This window comes from Aythya fuligula, chromosome 5 (assembly GCF_009819795.1).
Source record: "Aythya fuligula isolate bAytFul2 chromosome 5, bAytFul2.pri, whole genome shotgun sequence".
NCBI classification, from domain to species: Eukaryota; Metazoa; Chordata; class Aves; order Anseriformes; family Anatidae; genus Aythya; species Aythya fuligula.
In genome coordinates, this window is record NC_045563.1 from 48,341,162 (window position 1) to 48,353,307 (window position 12,146).

Here is a 12,146-nt window from a genome sequence, read left to right on the forward strand (position 1 = left end):
AACAATATGTGATAGCCACAAAAAAAAGTAGAAACTAGTCTCACTACTCTCACTTTCCCTCACATTTAATAAGTTAAATATGCTTATTGTAAAGAAGGTACATGTATTGTTTCTACTGGATGTTTTTAAACTAATAATCCTTTTTTTCCCCCCTCTTTTTCTTCAGATACCAGTATTGTGTTATTGAGACAGAGTGGACTGTCCTTGCAACATCACTCAAATAAGAACTTAAAAGGAAAAAGCTAGTGGTTATATGACTGCATTTTTGCTAGCTGTTTGGGAGATTTTTGTCCTTTATAATTTGCATACTTGCAAATTTCCCCATGGAGAAGGAAACAAAATAGTAGAACTACACTTGAAAAGTTACTGAAAAGCTATTACTTGTATTTATGTTTGTTGGTCTTGGTTTTGTGGTCCAGCATGAAAATCTAACAATGCAGAGCTAAGAGAGGCCACATAATCCTTTATTTCTGTCGGGTTTTGCCAAAACATAGATACAAACCTAGGTTAGTAGTGCTTCTAGTGCTCCAACACTTTTATAGTTTTAAGGCTTGCATTGTTTGTCAATTGATACTTTTTTTTTTTTTTTTTCAAATAATGAAAATCTGCTGTTTAATTTTCTAACGTTGCCCTGAGGGGAAAGACCGCTTTTCCTCTGCAACACTTTCTAATTTAATTCTGAAAATCTACTTGAACTCTTTCATGTTCTTTTTTATTTTATTTTTTCTTTTTCCACAGCTGAATCCATCTTCCTCTGTTCTTATTGTGCTTTATTTGATTTGATGTAATTCTATATAAGTTGACGTGAGTCGATTTCAATGTAACATATGCATTTTGGGGAGGATATAGTCCCTCAAACAGCCATGTTAGATGTTCCATAAAACTGTAGAAGTACATTCTGTATTTCTTTTGTTCTCAGATTGTTTCTTGAACTTTCTCATTTGCTGTAAATCCCTCTGTTATTAGTATAATGCTATGTCATGGTCTGAATTTTCCTTAACATTTTGAATGTCAACCCAGAATATTAAATAACATTTTCCTGTCAGAGCAGTGTAAAACATCATACAGTATGAAAGAATCAGAAAGCTAAGAGGAAAGTGAGCCAGACCTAAAAGTAACTATATGCCATATGCTTACTGTATGTGTTATCCCTTATTCCTAACATAAAAAATGTTATCTTGAACAATTAAAACACCTCTGGAATTGCTGAAATACAAATAAAAATGAATCAATGGGAAAAAAGGAAGCCAAGTTATCAAGAACTGCTAAGAAAGTAGAAGCTACAACAGAAGGAAATTAATAATAATAATAATAATAACAATAATAATAATAATAATAAAGAAATGTGTCTTCATGATTTTACCAAGGAAGCAGAAATGCATGACAATTTACCAAGTTATCAGATTTGATAATTACATATTAGAGTGATTATTCAAAAAGAGAAAAATTCTGATGTCACCATTCAACAATTCATAATTTTTCTTCAATTTTCATTTATACCTGCACAAGATGGCCATTGAGCATGAAAATCTCCAAATTTTAGCAGCACCACACAGTTGTTCAGAGTGGGAGAAATTATTGAGGAAATTAAGAGATTACAGAACAGGACAATCATCAAACAAAGTATGTGCCAAGCTTAGAAGTTAGGGTCACAAAATCATCTGAGTGATTTCTCAAGATGTGCAGCAGCAGTACATGCAAAGATAGAAAATAGGAAAAGTACTTTGCTATGAAACTGCTGGTTTGGCAGAGAATATCTGTTTCTGAAGCTGAGCACAGAAATATTCACCCCAAAATTAGCACTTAAAATTTTAGCATTGAAATGTTTTACCCACAGCAAGATTTGCTTTCTCCATCAAATAGCTGACAGGTAAGTTATCAAGACATTTTTGCAGCTCATCCCAGAGAGAAAGGTTCTTTTTCACGTTATTAATGCAGCCTAGTTTTTCTTCCATTATTACCAGCCTAAATGTCTAAATGTATCAGAAGTAATCCTCAGGCTGAAAATTTCTCAGATTCCTTTGCACATCTCATATTTAATCTTTGGAAGATGATGAGGATTTTAGCATACTTCATTTATTTTTACTTATTGAAAATCTAATGAAATGACCCACTAGGGATCTTTACCGCCAGGTGCTGAGCATCCCTTGAAATTTACCTAATACACTGAGATTTCCATCTGGGGATGGTCTACATTTCACGAGCTCAGTTTCTTAGTGGTCTAAATGGACAAATGGGAAAAATGTTAAAGGGCAAAACTGACACTTTGGGGTAGCAAGCAGCTCAGGGAATCAGCAGTAAGAATCTGAGGTTTGATGATGCAGGATTGCTGGGGTTAATACAGAACACTTTGGGGGGAGGAGGTTGTGGATTATTTTTTATTTTTATTTTTTGGATTTCATGATACAGTTTTAGATCTGATTTTATGAGATTCTGACCAAGAATGAAGGCACAGTCTGTCACCTACTTGTTTTTTTCTGGGATACCTATTTGTGAGGCCGTGCTGTAAGCTGGATTTCTAAGGTGGTCCATATTAGAAGTGGATTGGAAAGGGTCACTTCAATAATCCTATGTGAGGTGCATCCCCAAACACTTTTGAATATGACACGAGAGGGAGCAGTGAATTGCAACGCAGGAGTTGTGTGCTCAGTTGTACTTATTATAGTGAAATTAATAAACTCTGTTTTTAACTAAGACCACTTTATACACGCTACAACACAAAATATCTTTTAATTGTTGAAACTATAAATCTTTATTTAGCAACTACAGTAACCTGACCTTAACCCATATACATTTGGCCAAGTTTGATAAATTTTGCTTCTTACCTCTGTATCCAAATGAAAGGAATGTCAGAAGACGATAAGAAACCACAGGATGCAGGTGGGTGTATTATGCCATTAACACAGCACCCAGCTTCTGTATTGTTTATGACCTGATGTAGCACTGAGTATGCCAAATCAGGGGCCTTGCAGCTAGGCTTACCCTGAGTACATTCAATGCAATTAGGAATCTGAAGTTATACTCATTTACTACACTGCCTCTTACAACTTGCCACTGAGAATAAAAAGACCCATAGAAATCGGTGCAGTTGTTTTACTGTTATCATTGTTTTTGTTCTTTACTGTACAAAAGAGAGAATAAGGTCAGGGCTTCATAGCAACAATTAGGGAGTGACCTTTGCTTGGAAATCTGATAATCTAAAATTAGCCATGACCCAATGAGTGGCTGTAACAAGCAGTATGGAAGGAATAAGGTAAGGGAAATTAAAAATGGGAGCTGTGTGATCATGCAGTGACTCCAGTGAGTCATGCAAACATAAAGATAGATCAGTAGTCCTTTGAAAGGTGGGGGATTTACATAAGAACTGATAAGCAAATCACTTTTTCAGGCTTTACAGGAGTCAATTTCAAATGAGATTTGAGAGAAGACAGGGTGGTAGCTAAAGGGATCAGAGCCAGAACTTCAGTGAAATGTGTACATGAATAAACTAAATATTACATATGAGCATGTTGGGCATTTTAATAACAAATGGGGTTTCTGTCAGAATACAGCTTCAGGCTTCCTTCTGACAGAATAAAATAACAGTTTTAAAACAAATCCCTTCTTGTTAATGCCACGTATACGCAAACAACAATGACACTCTTCTTGACTGTCTCTCATACAATGGCAAATTACCCTTGACAGCTGCAAGGTCGACTGAAGTCAGAGGTAGGCTACAGACCAGCTCCAGTATCACCAAGAATTTAACCAATGGATTTCATCTTGTGGGTGCAGTGCAAGACTAGGAGCAGCCATAGCTAGAGTTGATAAATTTTGCCATAGCACAGCTTTGGTTCTTCAGAACCAAATGAGGTACTAAGTTTGCAAGAATCCAGGCAAATTCCTTAGTGCAGAAGGTTGCCAGATGAATTAGACCTTCATGTCCTCGTGCCTCCGAACCCTGCAGGTCCTGAGGCAGAGACGAGCTAGGGAAGGTGCACTGTGCTAGTAAAACTGCAGTCCATAGATCTGGAAACTTCAGGTGGCTCTATCTGGCTTCTCTTGTCTGCAGTGGTTGCCTAAGATTGTCACCAGGCCACCTCTGTTCCTTCCCTACCTTATACTGCACAGCTCTGCATGACTTGAGGCTTGTCTTTATTTATTAGCAAAATAAATAAATAAATAAATAAATAAAATAAAATAAAATAAAATAAAATAAAATAAAATAAAATTGTCTCAGACTCTTAACTCTGAAATGGCTCTAAAATATTTATGTATGTTTGCAAAACTATGAATCCTAATTAGAGATTAATTTTAATAGACTGGGCCTTCTTCTGGAGAGGAAGGACCCCGTGTTAACTCAAACTGACATAACCAAGTTTTGTTCTTTCCCGTGGTTTCTTAGCTCAGAGTTGGTTTTCCTTTCATGTGATGCCCTTTCACATAAATCAAATCTAAGATACTGGTAAAAATGTAAACATTGACCTGTGTAAGTATCAAAAAAAAAATACTTTAGAGAGAGTGAATAGCATAGAAAGACCTGATCGTTCCTTCAAAAGCTAACTCATTAAATTAAGAAGATGGTATAGAACAGAAATTCAGTGCAGCGGATAATTACTGGGTGCCTTTGTCAGAAGCCAACAAGGCCTCATACACACTCTCTGGTTTTGTATGTATACAGTACACACTGGACTAATACTAACAGAGAATAAGACTGAGACGGTCACAGGAGACCATAAGTGCATGCTCCCAATATAGCTAATTTTGAACTTAACTTTGTTAAAAAGGCAGTAATACACCCTTGGGAGTGTCTGTTATTTCATGTGCTTACAGCATTTTCACTGTGTGCGATTCATGATGCAAGATGACATGGCCTAAGCGATGTGTGAAAGACACCACTGAAAATAAGGATTGGAGGAATATTTCATGATCCTGTGCAAAGTGTTGGGACCCTGGTTGTTTAGACACAGTTTTTGCATTTTTCTGGAAGATCTGAAGGTCTTTATTTACCTGAAGACTGTGGAAAACAAGAAGACACACCTAAAGAAAAGTCTGCTGCTACTGATTCTTTCACACCTAAAAACCCCTGTCTGTATGGACCAGATAAAAGCTCACTTTTCAGCTCCCCATGTTCTTTCATTGCATTGTTAGCTGAGATTCGTAACAAGGAGACCAGTTAGCTGCGGTTCCAGCAGTGTGGGTTTTTGGCTATAAACACCTGTGTGGTAGGAGCAAGGCTGAGCCCACTGAGCATTCATCAGATGATGGCAACAATAAATTACTGAAGTGTTGAGCTGGATTTGAAGAGGTAGCACAAAGATAAAAGACTCCAGAAACCCTTTGCAATTCCCTTAGTCATCCATTCCCACTGAAGGCTTCTCTTTTGAAATTTCCAGGAAGCCTCGCGTGACCTTTGGTCGTCCTTTTGGTAGGAGCTCTTATCTGCCTAGTGCAGACCCGGCCACTTTTTGCTGTACTACTCAAAACCAGTTATTACGGGATAAACAAACTGTGTTTGCTGATGCATGTTCTCAGTTTCCTTATCAGCCGAACAACACGCTTCTCATGCACGTTGGGTCAAACTCGCTGCTGGTCCAGCTCCAAGAATTCCAGGGGAATTCAGCACTCACAACTACTGGCTGTAAGAGAAACACAACTATGTTGTGACAGAGCGTTGTTTTACAAGTGGACCTGGCATTTCCCAGTGTTGCAAAGTATCCTCAGGTTGATGATTCCAGGTCTTATGTATTTTAGTAAGCTACCAACATGACATCTAAGCACATTTCTTATATAGCTGTCAAGATGCTGCGAGATACTGTCAGACTGAAGACTGTCATATTGCAGAAGAATATCAGTTTTATTGTGAATGTCTCTTTAAAATAAATATAAATAAGTAAATTGTATCTCAAAGTCAATTTGCAGGTGTAGTGAAAGTTATTTGATATCAGATGCAAGACACGTCTGAGACACATGCCCTCAATCCCAGCCCTGATTCAGGGGTCTCAAGCAGTAAGAAAACTGGAGGCTGAAGCTGGGGGTTCAACTTTCCTTCGCCCAGGGGGTTCCTGCTCCAGCAGGTTGTTGGGGGCCAGATAATATGGTCAAAAAGCTACTCCCTGTACTAACAAGCATCCAGACCTAGTGCCATAGGGAAAATACATCTTGTGGCTGACTTGTCGTGGAAGCTACATACAGAAAGCAGGAGTCATTACACAGTAATTCACTAACAGGTGTATCATCTGTCAGTAATTCATAAGCTCTTCTAAGCTTTCAGGTGTTATATTTAGGGGGTTTTGCTTTGTTGCTTGTATCTCAGATGCTGGTTTGCTGGTGTGCTGTTTCACCATTTCCAGGCCTTGTCATGATTACTATCCTGGCAAACATTCGTGGTAGCTTCCACACAAGAGACATGGTTTTGCTTTTTTAATTCTTTAGACAGATGGTTGCAATGATTAACCAAAACAAGAAAACAAACCAAATCAAGAGGAAACATCTCTGCAATCATGTGAAAGGTAGCAGGCACAGCACTACTGGACTACAGAAGGAAATCTCTGGGTCACAACTTTAAAGGGTTATTCCCTGGTATTATCTGTCAACACTGTAGAGTAATGGCTGGTTTTCACTACTCCAGCCACTACTGTCACAGCATCCCCCCTTGTCCACTCATTCTGTCAGATCCATAGAAATAAAACTTCTTGCCTTCCATTCACCCTTGGTTCTGGGCCTCACTGACTTACACCAACATATATATGTAACCAGAATATGTCAGAGAGAGAGCAGGAAGCATTCAGCAAATTGTGTATTCAACCTTTTTGTTAGAAAAGAAAAATATCTCTTCCCTGAAAATCTTAAACAGGATTTTCAAGCATGATGTGTTTTCCACCCTGAAAAATTAAATATTTGAAAACCAGATTTGTAAGAGAGAAACAATGTAACAGGGACTTTTTGACCATCCCTTTTCTGTTGGCAAAAAACACAGATAAGGGGACTTACGGGAGCCTGATGTACTACCTGAATATTCCTGAAAACAATGAAATGACGTCTTACTGTCTGTGAAGACTAAGCCATAGATGTCATCAAATGCATTTATTTTATCAGAAGATGGTGGGTTTTTACCACCCATGCCCAAATGTCTCCAAAGTTTGCCAACTCCTGACTCTGCAACATAGCTGAGCTTTATGTAACTGACTGTTCATACAGGGAGAGGAGGATTCATCATCAATGCACCAATCACTTCCAGACAATTCATGGCAACTATCCATACAAAATACTATTTGAAACTGTTCAGACTGTACTCGAGAACATTACAGGGTTGGATCCACACTGCTGGATAGGTCAGGCCATGCCATACTGACACCCCTGTTGTCAGTGCTTGCAGAATGGTCCGTGCTTGAATGGTTGCAGTCAAGTCAAGAGATCTAAGATGATGCTCTTGTCTAAGTCTGGTAGAGCTACTGTGCAATTTTTAAACAGGTTAGGTCAATTTTAGGCCTCAGTTTCCCTCCTGTGTAGTTTGTAGCTTAAAAAGGGAAGGGACAATGCATTCATGCATTAAAATTTGCAAGGCACTTAAAAAGCATTGAACAGAATATGGTATACTCCTGCAAAATATGTTTATTAACTAACTGGCAGAGATCTGCTGGTGTATTAGGAACCTTTCAGAGATGTGCCATCTCATTAGACTGGTACAAAATAACTCACAGGAGGAGGGAACAAGTTGCTTCAAACAAGGTTCAACTTTCTGCCAGTTTAATCTTCATCTCATGGAAAGACTTCTGAATCTTAATTTAATTACAATTCCTTAAATGTTTTCTGATAACGTATCTCAATCTCTCTGTTTTATATCTTTTTATGGTTTCTTTTTTTGTTGTGGGACAGAGAACTAGATCATTTTTCTCCAGTGTCCATTAAAATTTCCATTGCCTGCAGTGCAGTATGCTCTATAAAAGAGATGAACCTGCTGCAAGTGAAATAAGCTGATGCTGCACTGTCTTTTTAGAGCAACTGAAATCTTTATAGATTATTTTTCCAAGTGTCATGAATCGCCTTCAAAGTCACAAGTCACTGTTATCAATTAATAGACTTAATAGTCTCATTTTCAATTCACATTCAGGCCATATAGAGTCTGTGCTCATCCTGGCAGATGGTTGAAAGCTTTGCCTTTCAGAGATAAAATGTTACCTTGTCTGGGGGGTACTGAGGAGGGGGGGGTGATTCAGGAGCAGAAAGACATGTTAAAGTGCAGCACCTGAGGCCTTCTTGTTTCCTGAATTTACAGTCTCAGGCTGGCAGTCGTATAAATGAGTGATGCTCTGTGATGTTCTCTTCCAAGCAGGCTACGAAATTGGCAGGGAGTCTTCAGTTTTGTGCTGATGTGTCCAGAATTCAAATAATTCGATTCTTGGGTATAATGACAATTGGAGGCACAGTATTACCTTGAGAACAGAGAAGGGAGAGACAGCTTCTGAATCCTGTATTGAATTAACAACCGATTCCCATTTACTCTCTCTGCTGAAAACTCTATTATTCAGGGTTCTTATTGCCCTTATTCAAGGACATGGAATTAAAAAAGTGATATCGATGGTAATGCTCTCATCTTCCTACCATGCATGACATTGAATAATGGGGACAAAGAAGGGAAATCTTGAAGGATGATATGCCTTTTAAAATACTGCTGATATTGAAAACATATAAAGGACAAAGCATTTGAATATCAGCTGATGAAGTCATATGCAGATTATCATGTTTTTTCTATGATGTTAAATAATTTTGGTGTTCATTTTTATCATTGTTTTTGAAGCATTTTATTTTCTTGTTGTTCCAGGAGGACTCTTTACTGTAAGGATCACACTTGGGGTGAGCATGGAGGTGAAGTATTGGTTACACTAATTCCAAGAAAAATCTCTTCCCCCTCCTCCTGAATCCAGAGAACAAGAGTTACAAATGACTTATGAGTGTTATGAGTAATGCAGCAGGCTTGAAAAAGTGGTAACTCACAGCAGTATGATAAACGCATCTCCACATGGGAATCTAGCAGCAAAAGAAGTGTTAGGAATGACTACAGCATTTTGCCTTATGTTTTTACACTTGATAGTTTTATTTATTTATTTATTTATTATTTTTTAACCTCTTTTCTGGCATGCGTATATCTTGTTCTGTGATGTCTCAAGGTGTTCTGGCCGGGATTATCAACAGACTGTTATAATTATACAAGTAGAGTGATACTACTGCTTAAGCAGAGACTCTTCTGGCAGAAGCTGTTGTTTTCTGATTTAGCTTAAGCCCCTTCTGAAGTTACAAGGACTAGATAAAAGAGTTGGCCTTATAACAAAACAAGAATATCCACCCTGCAGCATCTTTCCATTACAAACATATTCATTTAGGTTTTAAACTTATTTCCCTGTGTAAGTTATACCTTACACAAAATAATGAGTGTATTTCCATTAGGATGTTTTCAAATTTTTAAAGAATAAGTGATAACATTTCCATTTCACAAGTGGGCAGAGAAGCAGAATATTTAACTGAATTGCCCAAAGTCACACAGGAAATACTTTCTGGGGTGGGAACAAAACAGAGATCTTGCTTTCATTAGCGCAGAGCCTTCATGAACTATTGACACTGTCACCTAATTTCAACTCAGGTGTTAACAAGGCCCCTCATACTCCATTTTCAGTCAGACCTCTTTATAAGACACGGTATGACTGAGAAAGGTCAAAAATTTTACTGTAAAAGGAATAAATGTCAGAAGTATTATCTGTAATGATCGCAGTTGCTTCTGATCACGTCAATGCTGTCTTTATACAGGTGTAATTCTGTGGTTTCAGATATTCCAGAGTCACTTGTACCATCTAGCTGTGTGAGATCAGAATGTGGCTCAAAACCTCTTAGTGGCACTTCTGAACAGTCAAAATCGCTGCCTACTTTGTCAAAGACAGGCTCATTTTGACCCCCAGTTGCCCAGGCAGTGTCACAACCACCAACAGAACGCTGCCCACTGTCTGAAATCCATGCTGCTCATCGGGAGGTCCTGCAGCCAGCACCTCTGTGTGTTGGAGCAGACTTCACGCTCCCTGGTGCATCGCACTCCCTTTGATACCTGTCTGTCTCAGTATGCCATTGGCAGGGGGCTGCAGACAGAGCAGCTTTATAACCAGTTACTGTCATCTGTAAAATTTTCTTGCCATGAACTAGTCAATGAAGTTGTAAGCACCTTTCTCTCCTGCTCATACTGTAGTATCATTAAGGTGTATTTTTTTCAGGGAAAGGAGAAGAGTGAGAGAAGAGGGTTCTGAGAGAGACACTGCAGTGGCATGACATGGCATGATGATTTGGAGAGTTTTAAAGCTTCATGGCATTTGCCATGAAGCTGTTGTTACTTCATTATCTGTCGATGTGGTGCTCACTGTGTGCATGTGCTCCCATGCACAGACCCAAAAATGATTGTGCACATGCACCCTGCATTAGCATCACAAATACATCCAGCAAGAGGGGTAAGCTAACAGGGATATTGAGACAGTATTGGCAAGGAGCCACTGAGGGTGAAGAAGATGATACCTGGATTTTCCTTGCTGTGGGTACATAACTTTCTTGTCTGTGCTGACAGGGATGTATTTTAGGCTGAGTTGTAATTATAACGGCTGCCTATGGCCTCCAGAGGTCAGCATATCACTTGAGAAGAGCTAAATCACAGAGCATTCAAACTGCGCTTTCTCTTTTCAAGCATGATCTCATTACATCCCCTGTATAGTCTCCCACTTCAGTGGTAATAAAACTGAAAGCTTTTTGTCCCCAGTGCTGGCTGTGACAACAAAACCAAGAAGAAAAAAAGAGCTCTCAGAATATACATAATAAAATGTAAAATGCAAAATGTTGTCAGTAGTTAGTACTACCAGTTGGATGACAGATCCCTTAGGTGACAATTCTATTGGAAAGAACCAGACAAATAGATATCCATATGCTTAGGTGCTATTACTCGTACATTACTACGGATGGGGCGAGTGAACGTAACTGTCTTCTGAGCAGATTATCAGATTTGTTCCACTGTGCTCTATTTTTAAAACGTTTGAGCAGAATACCCAGTTCTTTCAACACTCTCAGAAGAACAGAGTAGACCCAGAAAATATACAGAGATGAGGAACAGAGATGTGAAGAGGACCAGAGGTGTGAAATAGCTTTCATGCAAGGAGGAGCTTGGACTATTCATCTCAGAAAGCGACAAGTTGGAGGGGATAAGTTATGGGCCTTTAAAGTCAGGAATAGTGCAAAAACCCTGACAGGAAATGACCATTCGTTCTCTCTCCCAATATAGTGGATGCCCAATGAAGAGGTCAGGGAACAGGTTTTGAAATAAACACAGCATAGAATCAAACTGTGAAAATCATTGCTTTTGGACTTCATGGAGGCCGAAAGTGTAAAAGTCAAAAAAGGGGCAGGGCAAACTCATGGAGGATGGGTCTGAGTGTTGAGCAGAGGGGACTGAGGGGAAGATCAAAGGTCTTTGTGGCTCTTTCTGCAAGCTGGGAAGGCTTAATGAGGAGGTCAGTCCATGCTTGCTTTGCTCTAGGCTTCCCTAACTCCTACTACTGGGCAGTGTTGGAGTAAGATACTTAATGTCCACTTTTGCCTGACTAGGCATATGTCTCATGTGCTTTATTACTACAATGCTAAGAAACTTCCTTCTACTTAAGACGCAAGTGGCAACAGTCTTCGAAGGAGAGGCTTTGAACTTCACTCTTTCTAAACACGTGCAAGTATTGATTGTCTCTAAGTTATATTATACTGGATTCAATAACCCAGAGCAAAATCAGGACCAGCTGCCTTTCCAGCAGACCCTAATCCTCCACGGTCTCCTCTGAGATCAGATAGCCTCTGTTTTTGAAGCAAAGTAACACCCAAATGTATTTCATTGTGGGCACCCAGCCTCAAAACCTTCTCAGAAGCACCAAAGAGCCTCAGTGTCACACAACACTACCTGGTTTCCCCTCAGTGTGAAGAACTCTACAAAGCTGGTGTTCTCATATTACTGCTTTGAAACACAGCCTTAAGTGGATACAGCAGGAATCAGCTGTAGACCAAGTGTACAAACCCCTCCACCAAAAACAAATAAAATATTTAATGCAAACAAAATATCCAGTCTGGTTCCCAAGAAAGAAATAGCAACACTCAAA